Source organism: Hylobates moloch, unplaced genomic scaffold (assembly GCF_009828535.3).
Source record: "Hylobates moloch isolate HMO894 unplaced genomic scaffold, HMol_V3 SCAFFOLD_13, whole genome shotgun sequence".
Lineage (NCBI taxonomy): Eukaryota > Metazoa > Chordata > Mammalia > Primates > Hylobatidae > Hylobates > Hylobates moloch.
Window position 1 is genome coordinate 84,613,678 of NW_026652288.1, and position 22,033 is coordinate 84,635,710.

Below are 22,033 nucleotides of genomic sequence, written 5' to 3' on the forward strand. Positions count from 1 at the left end.
GGGAGATTGACTGGCCTCTTCTACTTGGGTTGACTGAAGCTTGTTAAGGGTGTGGTAAGGCATTTAGGATCTTTGCTCCTTCAGTAGTCCAAAAATAGCAAAGTCAGTTTCATTGCAGAGGCAGTGGCAGAGAGACTTTCAGTTGCCCCTGGAGGCTCTGCCCAGGGAGTTGCTGAGTTGCTAATGGCCCGATAGCTCTGGCAGGGGGTAACTGGAGGCCCAGGCCTGGGGGATCTGTCCAGTGAGGAGTTGTAGGAACAGGCACCCACCTAACAGTCTGGCCACTTTTCAGTAGGGCTGCTGCGGTATGCTGGGCACTCACTCCAGTCCCTAGTCACCGTGGATTTTCTAGTACCTGGAGGTATCACCAGTGAAGGCTTTGAAACAGCAAAGATGGGGGCCTGCTCCTCCCTCTAGGAGCTTCATCCCAGGAAGGCAAGAACATGTTGTCAGCCTGAACCCACCTGTAGGAGGTGGCTAGAGACCCCGATTAGGAGGTCCCACTCAGTGACAGGGAAGAGGATCAGGCACCTACTTTAAAAAGCAGCCTGGATGTGTTATCTTAGAGCAGCTGTGCTGTGCCGGGGAATTCCTTCTGCCCCTGGTCAGCTTGAACTCTCCAAAATCCAAAGACTGTAATGGCTAAGTGGCCGAAACAGCAAAGATGGCGGCCCACCCCTCCCCCGGGAGCTCTGTCTCAGGGAGGTGCAATGCTGCTACCAGTGGCTAACTGGAATTCCAAGCCAGTCTTATCCTGTGAGGTGCCATGGAAGTATGGCCTGCAGACTGTCACTGCTTAGCATTCTGGATTCAGCTTCTTTCCTAGGAGTATGAGGATTTAACCCCCTGTTTTGACATGGTTGCAGATTCTTTTGCCAGGAAGCCTGGAAAGCTCAGGTATCTAAGGCTCCCAGGTCTTAGCCTGTGCCTGAGTGGCTGCTCTGCCACATAGCTCTGTGTGTCAGACTGAAGACCCTGGTGGAGTGGGCTCATGAGGGGATCTCCTCACCTGGGGGTTGCAAATATCCATGGGAGAAGCATGGGTTCCCAGGGGTCACACATTCTGTCACCACTTCCTTGGGCAGGGAGGTTCCACTGGCTCCATGTTGCTCCCCAGTGGGCCATCATCCTGCCTTAAGTTTCTTTGTTCTCCATGGGTTGAGTTGTTTCCTTGATTAGTCCCAATACGAGTACCTGGATGTTTCAGTTGAAGGTGCTGTATTTACTTGCCCCTTCAGTTCCTCTGTGTGAGAGGCAGCACACTAGCTGCTTCTAGTCAGCCATCTTGGCTACCCCCTCCCCATCTAGGTTTTAGATTTCTACAAAGCAATAATCTGAAAAGATCATGCAGTGCTTACAAACAATAGGTGTAAATGGATGTCTGTATTTCTCCATTTGTGGAAAAAGAGGTATACCAGAATTAATGAGAAACCATGTAGCAGGCTCTGAGCCAAGCACTTTTTCAAACATAATCTAATTTAATCCTTATAATTGTTGTACAAGGTTAGTACTGGTATCACTGCTTGACAGATAAAGAAACTGAGGCTTATGAAGCCCCTTTTGCACTAGGGATGATAACTGGAGAAGCAAATATTTTCACTCAGACCTGGTTGATGCATATTTTCTGCTCTTCTGTGATACTGCATTGCCTATTATCTGAGGCTTGCCCTGCATTTAAAATTCTAATCTTGAATCCCTGGGGCAAAATTTTGACAGCAAAATGAGTTATAGCACCTTTGGAAAGCAAAAGCTCGAGCTACCCAAATTTCCTGGATTCGCCTAGGTTTTCCAAAGATATTCTTTAATAGAATTCTCAAACATTTTGAGCACTTGTATCCCTAGACTTCAAGATTGAATAAATGAGATTTGAACGTGGCTTGGTTCTATTAGTAATTGGGAAACCTATATTAAAATTTATAGAATTTGTGGCCTAGAAATTAGTTAGAAGAAGGGAATTGGAGAAGTCCCTTGAAGACTCCCTTTTACTCTCAAAATATTCTTCAGAAGGGCTGGGCGAGGTGGCTCACGCCTGTAATCCCAGCACTCTGGGAGCCTGAGGTGGGCGGATCACGAAGTCAGGAGATCAAGACCATCCTGGCTAACACGGTGAAACCAGTCTCTACTAAAAATACAAAATATTAGCCAGGTGTAGTGGCATGCACCTGTGGTCCCAGCTATTTGGGAGGCTGAGACAGGAGAATCGCTCGAACCCAGGAGGTGGAGGTTGCAGTGAGCTGAGATCCTGCTACTGTACTCCAGCCTGGGCAACAGTGAGACTCTGCCTCAAAAAAAAAAAAAAAATTCTTCAGAATGAGATAGAAAAAAATGTGACCTAATTCTGTGAATACTCCTCTTGTTTATTTCTCCATATATTTCTCCAATTCTTGCCAAGTTTCCTAAGCCTATCAAGAATTTGAGCTCCTAGGTACTTCTTCTTTTACTTAATATTTCTCAATGGAATGCCTTTTTTATAAAAACTAGTTAAATGTAATATACATTAGGTCTTTATTTACATTAGGCCAATGTATGTTTGGTCGAGTGTAAATAAAATATTTGACAAAAATTCAGTAATAGAATCTATGGTAAAGACGGCAGATCTTGGAGTCACGCTACCTAGACTTGAATCCTGTTTTCCTAGTCGTATAACTTTGGGCAAAGTGTAATGTTTGTGTGATTCTGTTTTCTTAAACAGGGAATATGATGGCACCTATCTCATTAGGATTATTTTGAGAATTATGTGAGGCAGTACTTTTAAAATCACTTATAACTGCATAGTATAGTAAAAAGTAAGTTCTGAATGTATTTGCTTTTATTAATCATTTTTATTTATACATAGTTGAAACATTTTTGTGATTCTATTTACACAAAATAATAAAGAGTGAAGGAAGATGGAAGTGTATTATGAAGAAAGGAGGGAGGAAAAGAGAACGGGAGGGAAGAAAGGAGAAAGAAAGAATGTGGAAAGGTAGATGTGAAGTAGGAAGATCAATTAGGAGTATACTTAGGTCTCTGACACTTCTAACATGTTTAAATACACAATGAAAACTCTGCATACTCTCTTACAATCTTATATTCATTTATATTGAACATATGAATGTTTCTTAGGCAATTGCTTTACTACTGTAGCTCACAGACTTAATAAAGGAATCTGCTACTCGCTAACAAAAATAAACATTCAAAAGTTGTGAAGCTAGAACTGTCACTTAGTAACCCTTCACCTCAGCTCAAAGCCATATAAAATTCTTGATATATAACTGTGCTTAAACAGGGTAATTGCATTGTGCTCAGTTAGAGCATCATAACTTATCTATAGTGCATTTATCTCCAGGACGGTCAAATGTATAATTTATCTGCCATATGATACTGATTTTTCTATGTTATAGTTATTCTGGCCAGGTTGTAGGTTAAAAGCAACTCTCAGCATTGCCTTCTTTCAAATGCAACATGAGTGTTTTTTTGTTTGTTTGTTTTGTTTTTTGCACAAGATTACATGTTCAGTTATCCCAACCCTTGCAAAGGAAAATTTGTAAGCCTTCCTGGAAAAGCAGAGCTGAAGATTGCTGTTTTACGGTTTCACTTTGATCAAATTTATAGGCATAATCTGAATATGACCTTTTTCTAAGATTAACAGTTCCTTCCTTAAGTGCTGACCATGGTTAGGAATGGTAGTATTGTAATTTGAATTTTTAAAAATTCCCTGGAAAGTACTGTTCTTTTCAAGACATAAGAAGGATGTGGGACTCCCAAAGAAAATGGAATTTAGGGATGATGCTAATAGTTCTCTATAAATTTATTATTCTTGGAAAAAAATACACTGAGAACTTTTAAGAAATTTTTTTTTCTTTGGTCTTCTAGTATACAGGTTTTTTAAAAAATTAATCCACATGAATAGTGATATATATACAGACACATACACATATACTCAAACATATACACACACATACACATATATGCACACATTCCTCTGTATGTACATATTCTGTTGTCAGTGGTGTCTAAATTATTACAATTATTATTTCAAAGACTTTCACTGAGCTTTATTTTCTAATAACAAATATATTTTATTTTGGTAAACTTACTGCCATTTTAGTAACTAATATTTAATTTTGCTGTATACCTACATAGATGTAAATACAGTTATGAACTGCTATTTTTAACATTTTATATGATTATATTTAATCAGACATGTAACACCTTTGACATGAAACTTGACATATTGTTATTTTTGCTAGTTAAACCTGTAACTAAATTTAATTCTTTAAAATACAAAATGTTTCCTGAAATGTCATTAGGGCATGCTTACACATAAATATATTCATGGATGCCCATATAGAACTTATTTATGTATTTATTTATTTATGTATTTATGTATGTATGTATGTATTTATTTATTTATGTATTTTTGAGACGGAGTCTTGCTTTGTGTCCCAGACTGGAGTGCATTGGCGCGATCTGCGCTCACTGCAAGCAACTTCCACCTCCTGGGTTCAAGCAGTTCTCCTGCCTCAGCCTCCCGAGTATCTGGGACTACAGGCATGTTGCACCACGCCCAGCTAATTTTTGTATTTTTAGTAGAGACGTGGTTTCACCATGTTGGCCAGGCTGGTCTCGAACTCCTGACCTCAGGTGATCCGCCTGCTTTGGCCTCAAAGTGCTGGGATTACAGGCATGAGCCACCACGCCTGGCCAGAATTTATTTTTTTATGAATGTTAAATTTATCAGATGTCACTAAGGGTAACTTTTGTCTGGTACTTTATTGTTACTATTAGTACTTAACCAATCTTCCTAAAACTGAGTGTCATAACACAGTAATTTTATTATCTTTCATGGCTTCTGTGGGACAGGAATTTGGACACAGAACAATGAAGATGGCTTTTCTTTCTTCCATGATGTCAGGGGTCTCTTCTGGGAAGATTTGATGGCTGTGGTGACTCAAAAACTGGGGGCTGGAATCATCTAGGGCCGTCTGCACTGATGTATTTGTCCATTGATATTGGTTTTAGACTGAGTCCTCATCTGGACTGTCAGTTGAAACACTTACTGTCTTAGTTCTTTCGGGCTGCTATAAGAAAATATGTTAGACTGGGTGACTTATAAACAACAGAAATTTTATTTCTCACAATTCTGGAGGCAGGGGAGTCCAAGATCAAGGTGCTGGTGAATTTGATGTCTGGTGAAGGCCCACTTCTTCATAGAGAGTTGTCTTCTCACTCTAACCTCACATGGCAGAAGAGAAAGGGATCTCTCTGGTGCTTGTTTTATAAAGGCACAAATTCCTTTTATGATTCTCTACCCTCTTGACCTAATCATCTCCCAAAGATCCCACCCTCTTTACCTAATCATTCCCCAAAGATCCTACCTCCTACTACCATCACCCTGGGGGTGATTATTTCAGCATAGGAATTTGGGGGAAACATAAATATTCAGGCCATAGCTCTTACCCATAGCCCTTCAAATGGGCTTTCTCACAACACCCAGTAGGGTTTCAGATGCAAGTGTCCCCAGAAAGCCAGTTGGAATCTATTTTACCTGTTACGACCTAGCCTCAAAAGTCACATACCACTTCTGCCATGGTTGCAAGCCTGCCCAGTTCCAACGGGTGGGGAGGGTTGTCCCTGATACCATCTCTTGGTAGGTAGAGTGTCAAAGTCACACAATGTAATGGGGGATATTGTTGCAGCCATCATTGAAAAATGTAATTTTTTATATTGGTGTAAAAAAAAAAAAAAAACAAATTCAGTAATCAGCTATTATTGGCTTTTAATATATTTCACACTACATTGACTTTAGTTCCATCTACAACCTCAGAATTTGGACCAGGACCAACATCACAAATGAGCCATACTATAAACACAGAACACCATTGCAATGTGCCCTTTACAAAGGAATGTTAGTATAATCTTACAAGTCAATGTAGACAAATGATCAGTGTTCTCTCCTTTTAGGACATGGCCAAAGAAAATGAACAAAGTTACCCTTAGCTACAGTAGCTAAACATTCAACAACAGGATATGTCTTCATTGCTATTCGGAAGAAGTGTGGAGCAAGAGTAATACTAATATGTGCCAAATAATAGCATATTGAGATAACTATCCATTCCCAGATTTTCTGCGCTCCTTTTTGTGCACTGGTCTTGAGCAGCAGTTCTCAAGATTGTTATCCATTGTCTATTTGCATTGGAACCATTGAGGGCAGGTCTAAGCAAACTACAGCCAGTAGGTCAAATCCAGCCTGGTCAGTTTTTTATGGCCCGGTTTGCTAAGTATTGGTTTCATATTTTTAAAGGAGTACAAAAAACAATCAGTGACAACAAAACAAAAATAAGAGAGAATACCAAAGCTTAAAATATCTACTATCTGTCCCTTTACAGAGAAACTTTGGTCGCCCCCAGATCTTACACACTTGATGAAAATGTAGAGTCCTTGGTTTTACCCACAAACCTACTGAATATGAATTGAGAGTGGGGAGTAGATTTTGGGAATCTGCATCTCTGAAGAGTTCCCAAAAGTTTCATAATACCTGGTATATCTTGAGAATCACAAATTTTGGTTGTCCACAAATCACTGGAAATATGCTTGGTTTGATTAATTTGACCAATGCACTGATTTTCATTATTATACTTTGCTGTGTAAAACATACATATACATGATTCTATTCATCACAGTAGATTTTGTGTCATAGCCAAAAAACAATGAATTGATAATTGAGCACTATTTTTCTAAAAAAGCTGGGATCCTTTTTAAATCTGGGCTTTGATACTTTTGAAATGTTTTTGAGCTATATATGGTGTTCTTGAAGAGTTCAAAGCCTTTTTTACGATAGTCATCCTAGAAAATTATTCCCCCAAATAGTAAGGTTGTGCACAACTTTGTTTTGTCAATAATTTGAAACAATTTTAGCATGCCACTATAAAAGGCTAGTCAAACAAATTATATTCGTAATATGACATACTTAGCATCATAAAAGTAGCATTTTACAAAAATAATAAAATAGAAATATGGTCAAACTGAAAATTAAGGAGCTTACAAAATAATTTGTAGTGTAATTTCATTTGAATCAAATAGCTATTAACATTTGTATGTTTATATCGATCTCTTTATTCATCTATGTATCTAGCTATTTATCTCTTTTCCTCTCTACTTGGCTCTTTAGATAAAGGATGGAAGGATAGAGAAAAAGATAAAGGACAGAAGGATGTGCCAGTGTCATTAGCAAACATGCTAATCTGTATTTTTCACATTTCTATTTCTGTAATAAAGAAAAATAATTTTACATGAAAAGAGAATAATGCTTAAAATTTCAAATTACATCATTTCCTGCACTGAAGACCTATACAACCCTATTTTAGTTAGAAAGTATTCCATACTTCATATTTGGAATGATACCTTCATGAGTCATGTTGAGATGTAAATGTAGCAAAAATACCTTCATGAGTCATGTTAAGTTGAAACGTGAATGTAATTCTCAGGAGGAAGACTAAATCATTAGCTTTTTCAATTAGAACAGCAAACTAGGGACAGCCTTCTAAATGATATGGTAAGAAAGAACCTGCAAGCTCACATTATGAACCAATATGCTCACAGATATGACTCAACTAAAATGATCAAAAAAAGAGAAAATAGGCGGAGTGAATTTATTATCTCCAAAGTATATAGAGAGGGTATGCTTGAAAGGGTATTTTATGCTGATACTAATCTGTGTTCTCCTTCCCTTCTTTCTCTAAATCTTTTTAATGTTAATTGATAGTAGATGGTGAGGCAATATATGTTTAGGTAAAGTTAATATAAAGAGTTCAGGTAATAAAACAAAAGTTGTGCTTAAGTGCTTTTATATTCTTTTTACTTGTTGATAGATGCCTTCAACTTTAAATGTTGTAATCAATATAACTTTGTGTTACATCATCCTTCCTGCAATATGTCTAGCAAAATACTTCAAAATATTTTACAAATACTTGCTGGTTAAATGTTATTTTTCTGTTATTACCCCCACTCTGTTCTTACTGCCGTAATTTCTCTTTCCTTAAAACCGCTAGTGATGTCCTGTATTATTCAACATTGATTTATAGCCTCAGTCTGTTATTATTCCCCTGCAGCAAACCCTTTATTCCAAGCATACCAAACTCTTTTCAGTTTTCTAAACCTAAGATAATTTTGTGTTACTCTATGCCTTTGAACACGCGTTTTCTCTTAATCTCTGTTACCTTCTCCTGCCTAATTCATTAGGCAAACTCTTATTCATTTCCAAGGCCAAAGATCAAACACTTCTTCTGTAAAATTTTATTTGCTGCATACTACATCTTTGGTACAACTAAATCTCCAGACCCACCAGATCCTAATTTGTGATACCATTATGGTAATCTGTTCATCTTTCTAACATAGTTCTTGTCATATTACATTGCACTAATTTTCTCTATGACACTTAAAGTAGGTTCTTGTCTTACTTATATTTTAATCTTCAGCACTCAGCACTTAATAAGTATCCAATACATATTTGTCTCGCAAATGAATCTCTATTCCCCTTCATGACTCTTTTAACATTAAGCATTGTGGCCTAATTATATAATTCTCAGACTGCAGCTCAAATCAATTGCTGATTTTCCCCACTTTAGACAGGAATTGCATGTGATAGCAATTTTCCTATTACCTCAGAGATAATTGAATAAAGAAGAAAGCTAGGGGTGTTTGGTCCTAAATATTGAGTTCAGTATGCCCATCTATTGTGATTGCGTTTACTCTGAGCCACACACTCCTAGAAAATGGACCATGACCTCAGTCTATTGAGGAAGGCAGACAGGCACAGATAATAGAGGGGAATATTGGACTGAAACATGGTAATGGGAAGACACTTAAGGAGGTTGCTGAGGTTGTTGTGTTGGTAACCCACGGAAATTAATGTACTAAATTGTAGTCTATGGTGTTGCTTTTAAAAGTGGTAACAGCCTGTACTAAAGATGGATTTATATCTGGGTATAAGGAAGCCTGCCTGATACTAGGTTTGGATGATGAGTAGGGGAACCATATGTCACTGATTGCTTGGTACTGTCTCTGCATTTACACTTGTAGGTCAATTGAATATTTTTGATCATTTTAGTGCCCTCCTCTTTCAGTAGTGTCCCAGTGAGGATGGTAGATTATACATCATATTAGAAATGAGCCATCTCCTTAGGGGAAATTAGTGATAGGATAATGGTAGGAGGCAATATTCTTTGGGGGCTGCTAAATATATTTTCACATTTAATCCTTACAACAACTCTGTGGGAAGTTACTATTATTATAATAATCCCAGGTTTACAGAAGAAGAAATTGAGTCACAGAAAGGTCTAGAAATGTGCCCAAGTCATATGGTTAATAAGCATAAAAGGCAAGTTTAAAATGAGGTCTTGTTTCAGAACTTATAAACTCAACTGCTTTGCTACATGGGGTCCTGGTTAAAACCATTTTATTCAGGAAGCAAAAACCAGGTTATTTAGGACCCAATCTTTCTTGCCTCCCCTCCCCTCCCCCCGCGCTCCTCTTTCCCCTTCCTTCCAGTAAATCCTTATTAAATACCTACTACATGTCAGGCATAGTCCTAGGCACTAGACTACACCAGTAAACAAAACAAAATCCCTGCTCTTATGGAGTTCAAATAAATCTCAGGAGGTGGATATTTAAGATGTGTTTTCATGGTGTCCCCTTACAGATATTTTGATGGAAGTCAATGTTGCCTCCTTTGTATAATATGAAACAATAAAAATAAATTTGGCTGCGTAGGTAGAGTGGGAGGATGCAGCCATGAATATATACACAGATAGTTGATGAACGGTGTCTATTCCCTTGGGCTATGGCTGACTAGACATTCATATAATTCAGGAAACATTTATCAAGTGTGTACTGTGTGCCACACTCTGTTGCAAGCTTTTCCCCAGAGCAGGTTACCACATGACTCTCAGAACAGCAAGAAAGGAGGTGCATGACTACTCCAAATTTCTATTATTTCTAATGGAATTAATCACTTTTTAATTTTTTTTTCTCTCGTCTAAAACCAAACACACACAGAAACACACACGACATACACTCTGTTCTCTGTCCTCAGTGGCTAGATTTCAGGGAAATTAAGGCACTTAAAGCTAAACAAGTAAGCCTTTTACTCTCAAATATAATGTGTTTAACAGAAAAATTTTCAGGTACATTTTAATGCCGCTGTTCCTTGGAGTCTATTTAGATACGACTTTGGCATATTCTACCTGGGGATTTGACCCCACTAGTCATGATCCTATTTGCAATATTCTTTCTGGCACAGCCACTGAAGGGGATCAAGCCCACTGCCCTAATCAGGCAACTTGAATACTGACAAAACAAATCAATAAGCTCACTGGAGAATTTTACTGAGCCTGGCATCAAATGTTTGGGGTATTTTAATTTCTAAAAAAATTCCACTCCTTTTACATTTAAACCATCTGAGAAATGTTATGCAGATGTAACTTGAATGCAGCTGTTTGTAGCTCCATTAAAGGTTAAATTTGCATAAAAATTAAGTTATTAAATGAAAACTGTACTGCATTGAGGGTGCATTATATTGTGATTGACAAAACTCCATTTTGTAGACTGACAGTGAGACTTAGATACATTTAGATAATACAGGGAAATAAACATCAGGATATCCTATGAAAAAGAATAAAGTAGTTGAGGAGGTAGAGCCATTTGGATGCTAACACTTTGGCTAAAGTTAGATAAAAGAGTATATTGTATGTGTTTATAGTGAGACATATTTGCTGGTATTTTTGTTCTTTTGGTCCAATGGGATATAATTTGGTATACTCAGTAAATAATCTTCTGAATGGAATTTAAGGACCATTAAAATGCAGATCTGGCCGGGCGCGGTGGGTCACGCTTGTAATCCCAGCACTTTGGAAGGCCGAGGCGGGCGGATCACGAGGTCAGGAGATCGAGACCATGGTGAAACCCCGTCTCTACTAAAAATACAAAAAATTAGCCGGGCGTGGTAGGGGGCGCCTGTAGTCCCAGCTACTCGGAGAGAATGAGGCTGGAGAATGGCGTGAACCCGGGAGGCGGAGCTTGCAGTGAGCCGAGATTGCGCCACTGCACTCCAGCCTGGGCGACAGAGCGAGACTCCGTCTCAAAAAAAAAAAAAAAAATGCAGATCCAAGAACACAATAGAGAATGTTAAATAATGTGAACATGGAGAGTAGCCTAGTAAAATGTGAATGGGCAAATTCGATGACCTGAGAGGTTTGCTGTTATTCTTCTGTCAGGGGAACCTATGCTGGCTAAAAGACCTTGTAAGAGAAGTTCATAAAACATTTATACATGTAATTAAAGGTTCTCTAACTTAAGAGCTGGGGCATGCATCTTCTGGATAATTCATTGAATTTGCAGTTTTAATTGTGGTTAGTGTAGATTTTTGAAATGTCTACATCTGTTAACAACAATATATTATTTTTTAAAGTCTCCTTATAAAAATGCTTCATGAATCTAAATGTAACTCAAAGAGTAAAATTCATTACCTTTAGGAAATGTAATTGAAAACATTTTTTCTTACTCCAAGAAAGATTGAAATGGCTATCCAAGTAATGAAAATGGTACAATGAAAAATTATGGCCTCCACAGGCCATCAGTTACAGCATCATCTTCTATTTATACATAACCTTTTCTTGAAATACAACTACAAATATAATTCACGACGCATTTTCAAAGTTGGCAAGTGTACCATATCAGGAGATTCTACCAATTTCCATAGTTATTTTAAAAACAATTTCTTTCACATTCAGTGCAAAAGAAAATAAGTTCAGAGAAGTTTCACAGACTGATTTTCTGGGGTTCCTTAGGGCATCTCAGTGTTTTAAAACAACAGATGCCTGTTTGGATATTCTCTTCAAGTTTTTCCTTAAATTTGGGAAAGCAGTGAAAGGTTTTAGGATCTAAGAAGAATTTACTTAATGATCAGCTAATAAGGATCAGGAATTTAATTAAAGATTATCACAAATGATGATACTTCTCAAATAGAGACACTGGCAGAAGGATGTCTGGTGACTCATACATACCTTTGCTACAGGGAGTGGTATGTAGACAAAGGATTAAATATTATTAAAGTTAAATAAAGACACATAGAGATATCAGAGCCTGAGGCTACTGGCTTCTGCAGCAGGTTGCCCCCATAGGTAATAGTTCATTTGTTTTGTACAGTGTTTTTGTAACTTTAGTGAAGATTAGAATCACCTAGAGGACTTTTTAAAAGACAGATGATCAGGCTCTACCAACAGAGTGTCTGATTTATTAGGCCTCCCTGGGGTGGGGCCCCTGAATTTGGATTGCTCAGAGATTTTCCCAGATGACACTAGTGATACTGTTTCAGAAACCACACTTTGAAAACTTGTGATTTGTTCCGGTTATTCCAGGTGTTGGTGCCAATCTTATTGGATTGGTTTAAATACTCTCTTTTATAATTTCACTTAAGTCAATGAGTTTCTTGAAGATTATTGCCCAGTGATGATATTCACAAAATATGATATGGAAAACAAAAACACTAGGTTGTTAATTTCTAAACCCTGCTGGGATCACTTTCTTCAAACCTCTTAGCAGTTTAAAGGGAGTCATGTGAAGTCAGTTGCAGATCAGCCTGGATAGATAGCACTCAACAGCCAGGAAATAACTAGGATAAATTTGCAGATCTCATTTTTCTTTCCACGATTAGAAGTGATTTTGTCATGGTAATCTTGTAGTCTCTTATGGACTCACTAAAGTAAGCATAATAGGTGATGTTGACAATTTGGTTATTATTTGGCAGAATGATGTCTAAAAATATAAAGGAATATTGTCATTGGATGAAACAAACATTTATCTATGAGAGGCAGAGTCCTGTAGACTTTCTAGGTTCTGCTTCTTTCATAGTTGGACATGGGCAATTTATTTAGCCCCTATGGGCCTCACTTTTATCTCCTATAAAATAATAAAAATAAAAGTACGTATATTATATAGGGTTTAGTGAGATAAAGTTAAAAACTCCTATAAATCACATAACAAATTGCCTGCCATATATAAGTATTCAATTAATATTAGCCATTAGGCTTTATGTATAATCCATAGATAAATGGACTAGCTGACTCTATCTCTTGGAGGATCTAAAAACACTTCTTTGGGCCTGCCAGTGCTGGAGAAGGGTGGAATGGGGAGACACAGTGAGGTTAGATCAAGATGATGGAGTGGAGGTCCTTTTCCACTGGAGATTGTAACAAGAATGTGGGATGAGAGGAGCATCAGCAGGCATAGGTGCATAACAGAAGAAGTTTCTAATGAGGATTACAAAGGAGAAACAGAACAGTATTTTGCAGCAATTCTTTGTAACTGAAGGAAATGATGAAAGAGAACTTAAACCTTTTTTTCCTTGACACAAGCCATTCTCCTCCTTTTCAGCAATGTAGCTTTCTCTATCAGTACTCACCACTTTTACTTTCCTTCTGTTTGTAGCTTTAGTCACTCTGCTGTGGGTCTCCCTGTTCTGTTATGGTACATACAAGCTACAAGGGATGCTTATTTTTTTTTGTTCCCTGATAGAGTCAATTTAGGCCCCAGAACTGATAACGAAAGGCGACAAGCATCTTTTCCTCATTCTAAGCATCTGGGCCTACTAACAGGGCTCTAAAGCAATCCTGAGACTTCCTTGACAGCCAGGAGAGAACTCCATCTGCCTTTTCTCATTCTTTTTCTCACCTCCCTGCTGCAAGAATGGGAGACAGCACAATGAGTCAGAAGGAAGAAAGGATAGGAGTAGAAGAACAGATCAAGCCCCTCTTCCTAACTGCAGGCTAGTGAGCCTAGGCCAGGCCTGAACTACAGAAAGGTGACAAGCTTGTTATCATTTGTGAGATACGAGATACCTGTTTTGATTTTGATTAGATTGGATTTTGAGTAGTATTTTTGTTATTAATACTTAAAAAGAGCTGGTTATACAATTCCAAAGCAACCTAAGCTGTGGGGTATGTCCCAGATAGCTTCTAGAGGCTGAGAAGGAAGACCCAATAGAAAAAGTTTTAAACTGTGGTAGGAGAATTTTTTTTTTTTTTTTTCTTGTAGTTGTTGGGTTCATTCCAAGAAACATTCCATTGACCAGTGTAATATTTGCCTCTTTGATTTATTGTTAGGCTTGGAATAGAATCTTTAAATGAATAGCATATTAACTCTCAGAGATGACAGATTCATAGTTCATTCTACTGGCTGTTTTCAAGAGAATAAGATAGTTCAATGAATTGAATAAAGAAGCTTTGAGGCTCAGTGTGTCTAAATTAGATCGGGGGAAGGATGAGCAAAACAGGAAGACCAGGATTCCATTTTTGTCTAATTAATTCCTGCCTCAACTTGTAAACTCTGCATCATCCTTGGCAAACTCATTTTTCCCCATTGCCAATATAGTTTGTTAATGTAGTTTCCTTTCTCTGGGACATCTTTTCTTTCTCTGACAGATGAAAAACACATACTCATCCTGTGCCTCGCCTCTTCCATGTAACCTTTCACCATAACATAGTCCATCCTCTCCTGCGGAAGGAACTGACAGCTTGCTTTCTGTTTAAGCATTGAGCAATATCCAGACTTTTTTTTTCAGTTTCTTTATTCCTTTATTATAATTATTTATTTACAAGTCTATCTTTGTCTAATCAATTTATATATATATATATATATATAAATAATCAGTTATATATATAATATGGCAGGGAACTTACCATATTTCTATTGGTATTCCTAAAATGTAATAGCATGCTTAGACTATATTAGATGCCCAATAGCTAGTTATTGAATAAATAAATGAAGATATTGAAAGAGTGGCTTTGTCTCCAACTGGAAGAAAGATCCGGTAGGTGGTCCAAAGTGTCAGGAATGTGAAGCACAGATAATAAGATCAAATCTGTTTCCCCAGAGAGTCCAGTGTTTGTTACATGACCACTTTTATCCATCCCCAAGGGTTTATACTCTATTACTTCAATAGTCATTGAAATTGAAATTTAAGTGGAGTGATTCAATAACTGATTACATGTGCAGTTCAAATCTCTGTTTTAGTTTTTCTTTGTGAATCTTCTACGTGAAACAAGTGCCAGCACAAGGAGAGTTACGTACTTTAAATAAGAAAACTGCCACATTTGCATAACATTGTTTTATTTTTTCTTCTTACATTACAAATTGGTTAATACATTTGTTGAATTTGTGATAAATTTTAATTCTTGATGAATTCTTTCTATATTTAGACTGCTTACATTCAATCAGTGCGAAGTTGGAAGAGACTGTCTTGTACAGTCATAATAAATTCAATTATATCTGTTGTTGCTTGTAGATAATATGATTGCTTATATTAGGTTTGTTTTATGAGGCATTTATAAGCACTTAGCTGTGCAATCAATTGTTTATATAATAACTATCATTCAAAAAGTAATTATTTCCGAAGTGTTGGCATGTTCTCTTGAAGTTTAACACAACAGTTTTCTATTGGTGTTTTGATGCTGGAGAAGTCTAATTCAGGAAATTGTGAAATGAGTTTGGTGGACATCTGCTCTGAGAGTAACTGTGACAACAGTTCCTTAAACATTGTTTTATGGTAGCGTACTTAGAGACATTAGAATGCTGCAAGTTTTAGTTTGTAAAAACCAGGCCAATTTTCAACTGCTTTTGCGGTAGCATATGTTTGTTTGGCACTCTTAGGGACTCAGTTGACGTGATGTTACTGGTAAACTGTTGGATAACTATTCAAGGGGCTGTGTCAGAGTATAGCCAACCTGAAAATAGGAATTGTTCGTACCTTAAAATCTAGTAAAAATAGACCCTAATCTTGGAGATTATTATTCTGTTGGCAAAACAGATACTTTGTGCCATTGTGCTGCCTGCTGCCCACAGGCTCTGGAAACATACAATTGGTGATTGTTCTGAGGAATTATATCACAGAGGGGCACTAGTGCGGTGAGTTCACAAAATTTAACAAGATTGCTGAGCACAATACATAGGGGAATCAGTGAGGTCCCTGGGAAAGATTCTAAAGTCTGCACTGTGAATATGTTCATTAAATGATGATCTGGGAAAAGCAAAGAAATTGCAAAGATTAACATGTTTTTCTGGAAGTGTATCTATTGCATGGGAAGTAGTAATTTCTTATCTGTAGGCAAAGTAAAGTTGCATAAACATTGAGAATGAAGAGTCTAAATTTCAGTGATCACATGCCCAAAGTAATGCCTTTAATCCAAGTGACTTAACTGAATACAGGGCTTAAGTACTCATCTTCTAGTTAGGTTATGTCATTTTAATAGGCAAGGTAATCACTTAGATTTGTTAGCAGTATCTTGTGCTATTTTATTTATGAGTTGACATCCATTGCTTTTGACAAGATTTGTCCTTATCTATATGAAAGTATCAAATTCTTAAACTTAATTGTCCCTTAAAGGTCCTGTTCATTCTAAGTGAGTTTTCTGGCCAGTTGGCAATAGACTTTTGGTCTGCTGATATGATGATGGGAGTCTTGCGGGGGCAAAGTTGGCTGCAGACTCTGTAGTTAACGCTTTGGAGTAGCAAAAGCTGTTTTAACCAGGTCTATTAGAAATGGCAGGAACTGGCCTTACTATCAGGCAATAAGTGGTAAAGTCTAGATTCTACATTAACCTTATTGTTGACTTTAATAAGGTACTAAACTATTCCAGTCATCATCATCCTCATCTATAAAATTAGGTGGTTAGACGATTGTTAAAGTTCTTTTTAGCTCTATTATTGGGTACGTCAGAATTAGTATAGAAAATATCCTAGTTGATAAACAACTCTGTCCTTTTTCTGGAAACACTTTCTAGAATATAGTTTCCAGTTTTCCTGGTATTAAGTGTGATCATATGACTGAGTTCTGGCAATGGAATGTCAATCACCATTTGGAGAAAACTCATCTTGGACTTACTATGTCCAAGAACACTCATCTTGGACTTACTATGAATAAGAAGCAATTGAGATTTGAGTGTTTATCTAGAATTATTACCCTACTAATAATCTGGGACTATCTAATTATAAGAAAATGTGCCAATACAATGTGTTCTCTGCTTTACCCCTTCATCTAGATATCGATAGCATTTTTGGGATAATATAATAGCCTGTGTATAGGCAGAGGTTTGGAAACAAAATTTTTGATGGTATTGAGGAATAAAACACTATTTTATTCCAAAAGCTACTTTTTCTAAACTACTTAATGGATTTTCTGAAAACCAGTGCAGGGTATTATAAGTACTTCCAACTAATCTAGATAGAAGGACTTGCCTTTTAAAAGAATAAAATCAAATGCTCTAGGTTACCATGTGTTTCAGTTTCATAAGTATGAATTTTAGTATACAAACACAAAAGAATTTGCTGTGTGTCACTGTGCATGCATATACTTCCAGCTACTTAAGATGCTGAGGCAGGAGGGTTGCTTGAGCCCAAGAGGTTGAAACTGCAGTGAGCTATGATCATGCCACTCCACTCCAGAGTGGGCTACAGAACAAGACCTTGTTTCTAAAATATATATATATATATTAAATATATCATATATATTATATATATCATTAATAATATTAATATAATATGTAATATAATGATATATAATATTAATAAAACATATAATAATGTAATGATTTTTTTTATTGTTTGTAGAGATAAGGTCTCACTATGTTGCCCAGACTGGTCTCAAACTTCTGTCCTCAAGTGAACCTCCCACCTTGACCTTCCAAAGCGCACTGGGATTACAGATGTGAGCTACCACACCTGGTTGAGAAAATCATTTTAACTTAGATTTCTATGTAAGATACATATATTTTATCTATACAAAATTCAGAATACAGTGTTGATTCTTTATAATATTGCTAAAAAAAATCTTAAAAGCAAGAATTTCAAGGGAGTTCTGAAAATAGTAAGTTAATAATTTGATTCAAAGTTTTGAGTGAGATGGGGAACGTGTATTTTTCATGTTTAAATTAATTTATAAAACACCGTGCAGGGAAAGGAAAAAATGATTGAATCATTGGATGCTTGAACTAGAGGAGATAGTGTAGATTTTGTTTTAATTCAAGTACCTTCAAGATGAGGAAACTGAGGGGAAAAGAGATTAAATAGCATGCTCAAGTCTCATAATTAGTGGCAGTACTAGGATTATAGTCTTGTGTATTATTAGCCATTTGAGGGGAGTGGAAGGTGTCTGGCAGACTCATCCCCCATCTCACAGTTATATAATTACATCCTGACTGTATAGCTGATGATAATGAGAAAGATACATACGTTAAACTTATATAACATTTGTTATGAGACAGACATGGTTCTACATGTTTTACAGATATTAACTCATCTCATTCTTACAGCAACCCTGATGTAACCAGACTCCAATTTGGTCCCAGTAATCTTTCCTTTTGGTATTTAGACCTTTGTCTACTCCCCTGCAACACTGTAGCAGGGTTGGTCTGTGTAATGTGTGATGGCATGTCACTTCTGATATTAGGTTACAAAAGACCATGAAGATTTTGTCTTGGATTTCTACTCTCACTCTCTACCTCTTTCCATTTCTCTCTTGGATAATTCATTGTATGGGAAGCCAATAGCCATGTCATGAGTAGCCCTATGGAGAGAGCCATTTAGTGAGATCTCTTGCCAACAGCCAGGTGCTGTGCAGATCCTAGGGCCACAGTCAAGCCTTCAAATGATGGCAGCCTCAGCCAATAGGCTGACTGAAACATCACGGGCTATCCTGAATCAGAACCACCCAGCTAAGTTGTTCATAGATTCCTACATTGTATTTAAGTCACTCTTTTCAGCTGTATTAACACCAAAATATTGTTGTTTAATGGCAGTCACTGTCATAGTGACTATGACATATATATATTTTAAGTCTGCAGTTTAGGCTTAACTGTGAAAGCTTTGCTCTTGTGTATAATTTCAAATTAGTGAAGTTTCACAAGTGGGCCAGACATAATAAAAGGCAGAAGAGAGTTGTGATAAAGTCACTGGTGCACAAAAGTTAAAGAAAGGTGAAGGAGTGGGATGCATTAGCTGAGAAGAAGGGTACCAAGGACAGACTCTTACCTCAGAGAGATAATTGCTTTCTGTCTGTTAAACTGGGAGCTGAAACTTGTTACCTTGATTACGAGGGACTTGATGCTCAATAGTCAAAAGTGAAATGATTTGAAGAGTGTTTGTTCCATTGCTAAGTGGGCTAAGAGAAAAGTTTTCCTTGGACAAATACAGTTGTCCCTCTGTGTCTGTGGGAGATTTATTTCAGGACCCCTTGCTGATACCAAAATCTACTAATGCTATATTTCCTTATATAAAATGGCATTATATTTGCATATAACTTACATACTTCTTCCTGTATAGTTTAAATTACATCTAGAATACATATATTATGTAATACAGTGTAAATGCTATGTAAATAGTTGGCATACTGTATGTTTGATTTGTATTATTTTTCATTGTGGCCTTGTTACTTTTTATTTTATGCATCCAATTATTTTTTATCTGCTGTCATTTGAATCCATAAATGCAGGGCCTGCAGATATGGGAGGTCAACTATACATTCTGTTTAGATGGCTCTGGTGATACTAAGCTTAACACATCTGGCTTGAATCACTGATACTGAACAAAACAACTGAAGATATTAGAAAACTTGGTGTGTTTCACGTAACTTAGATATTTTTAAAAAGGTAAAATGGATGGCTGTGAAGAATAATTCATGGTAAACTTCTATAGGATTAGTATAAATACTTTAGTAACATTATACCTGTGGTTATTAAAAAAATAAGAAATTTTATCATTGATATTGGCATGAAAAAATGTGAATATTATAGATGTCTGAATGTTTTATCAAGATAGGAAAAGGGGGGAAAGTAGGAAAACATTGAAAAATTATGACTGATTAGATGCATGTTTCACTCTTTTGGGGAGAACCTTATAGTAAGTAGACTATTTTTAGAAACACTGTGACTCTGCGGAATATCCCCAGACTTCCTTCGCAAAGTTAGTTGACCTATCATCTTCATCCCCACGCACATGACTTCAAGTTTCACTCGGCGTTGTGATGACTTGTTTCATGCCTGTGTCCGCCATGGTCTTCTGCACTGGTGAGAATTAAGTATTATGTATTTTGATATCACAGTGTATGTGTAGTACTTGGCACATATTACGAGCTCAACAGAATGTTAGACAACTGAAAAATACACCTTGAAATAGTGTTTAGAAAATGCCGTGGTTCGTAAATATTTCTTTCAAATATAGATACTGTTAGAGACTGCTAAGTTTGGTAGAAATCTTAACAATGGCAGGGAAATATTATTTGATCGTAATTTTCCAATTATTTACATGAAGAAAGAAGATAATCATTTGTTGCATTTTCTGACAATATAAATAATTTTGAAGGTCAAAATTATCATAAGGAATCTAAGCAGGGAATGTACCATAATAATTTATTTCTCCATACTTTTTGGCATGTTATTAAATCTTTTGGGGAAAAAAAAAAAACTACCTGTATGAGACTTTAAAATGAGATTTTAAAAATACTTATTCATATTTTTCAAGACATTTTAAATGATTCAACCTTTCTTTCTTCACATATAATGAAATATTTATTCATTTACAAAAATTTCTAATGTACTTATTTGCCTGGCACTATTTAAAGCACATGATCCCCTTTACCTAGTGCTGGTATGAAAAACTGTCTTTATTCATAGAGCTTACATTTTAGTGGCAGGAGTAATAAAATTAAAGTATACAGGCAATCAAGAGTTCTTTGGACATGCTAAATTTAAGAAGCCTAACAGATATCTACATGGGAATGTTGAGAAGGAAATGAATATGACTAGAGCCTATGGGAGAGATCAGGACAGAAGATAAAGATTTAGAATATAGAATAATAATGATATATAAAGCCCTGATATTGGATAAAATCACCTATGGAGTTTGTATAAATAAAAAAGAGAGGAGACCAGAGGACAGATTCATGGACACTTTAATATTTAGAGATCTTGCAGAGCAGAATAATCCATGAAAAAGATTATAAGGGAGGATGATATCTAGAAGCCTAAAGGAAAAATATCTTTCAATAAGAAGGGAATAGCTACTTATATCTGGTACTGTCAGACGTAAAGAAAACAAGAACAGACAATTAACTACTGGTTTTTACAAGATGGCAGTCCTCAGTGGCTCATACATTCCTCCTGCTGCTTGTAATAATAGTTGTGATAGTAATTTTAATAACATAGCACCTCTCAGGGCCAGATACTATTCTATGTGCTTAACAGGTATTAGACAATTTATATATATTTGTGTGTATGTGTATATATATGTGTGTGTGTGTATATGTATATATGTAATTTTTATATATATATATATATATAAAATTTTCTTGACATGATAATTGAAAATATCTAGTTGGATTGAGCTGAAATGAAAATGGAGGAGATGGTTGTATTACTTATGTATTGCTACATCAAAAAAATGTAGTGGCTTAAAAAGAGCAAACATTTATTTTCTCATTATTCTTACAAATTAGAAATTCTAATTTAGTTGGCTGGTTCTAGCTCAGGGTCTCTCATGAGGTAACAGTTAGGACAGTGGGTGGGGCTGCAGTCACTTAAAGGTTGCATGGGCCTGAATGATTCTCTTGTAAGATGGCTTAGTCACAAGGCTATTGGCTGGAGATCTCAGTTCCTCACTGGCCATTGGCGGGAGGCCACAGTTCCTTGCACCTAAGCCTTTCCACAGTGCTGGTACCAACAGGGAAGCAGCTTTTCCTACAAATCAAGAAATCAAGGTCAAATGAGGACAGACTGTGATGCTTTTGATGACTTATTCTCAGAAGTTACATACTGTCACTTCTGTCCTATTCTATTCATTATCATTATGTCACTAAGGGGATTTCTATGGAAAATTAGTTCCCACCTTTTGAAGTAAGTGTCAAATAATCTGCTAAGATATTTTAAGCCACTACGTCAGTGGTGAAGTGTAAAGATTCCAAATACATGCAAGTATTGTGAGAATTTTTTTGATAAGGGTAGCAGAG

The 22,033-nt window shown here is 36.7% G+C and overlaps 1 protein-coding gene across 1 annotated transcript in view; it reads left to right on the plus strand.

Annotated features, from left to right (window-relative positions):
• The window catches only part of NAALADL2 (N-acetylated alpha-linked acidic dipeptidase like 2), a 959,155-nt gene that overhangs the window by 81,419 nt on the left and 855,703 nt on the right, over positions 1-22,033 (plus strand). The gene's annotated exons all lie outside the window — the stretch shown is intronic.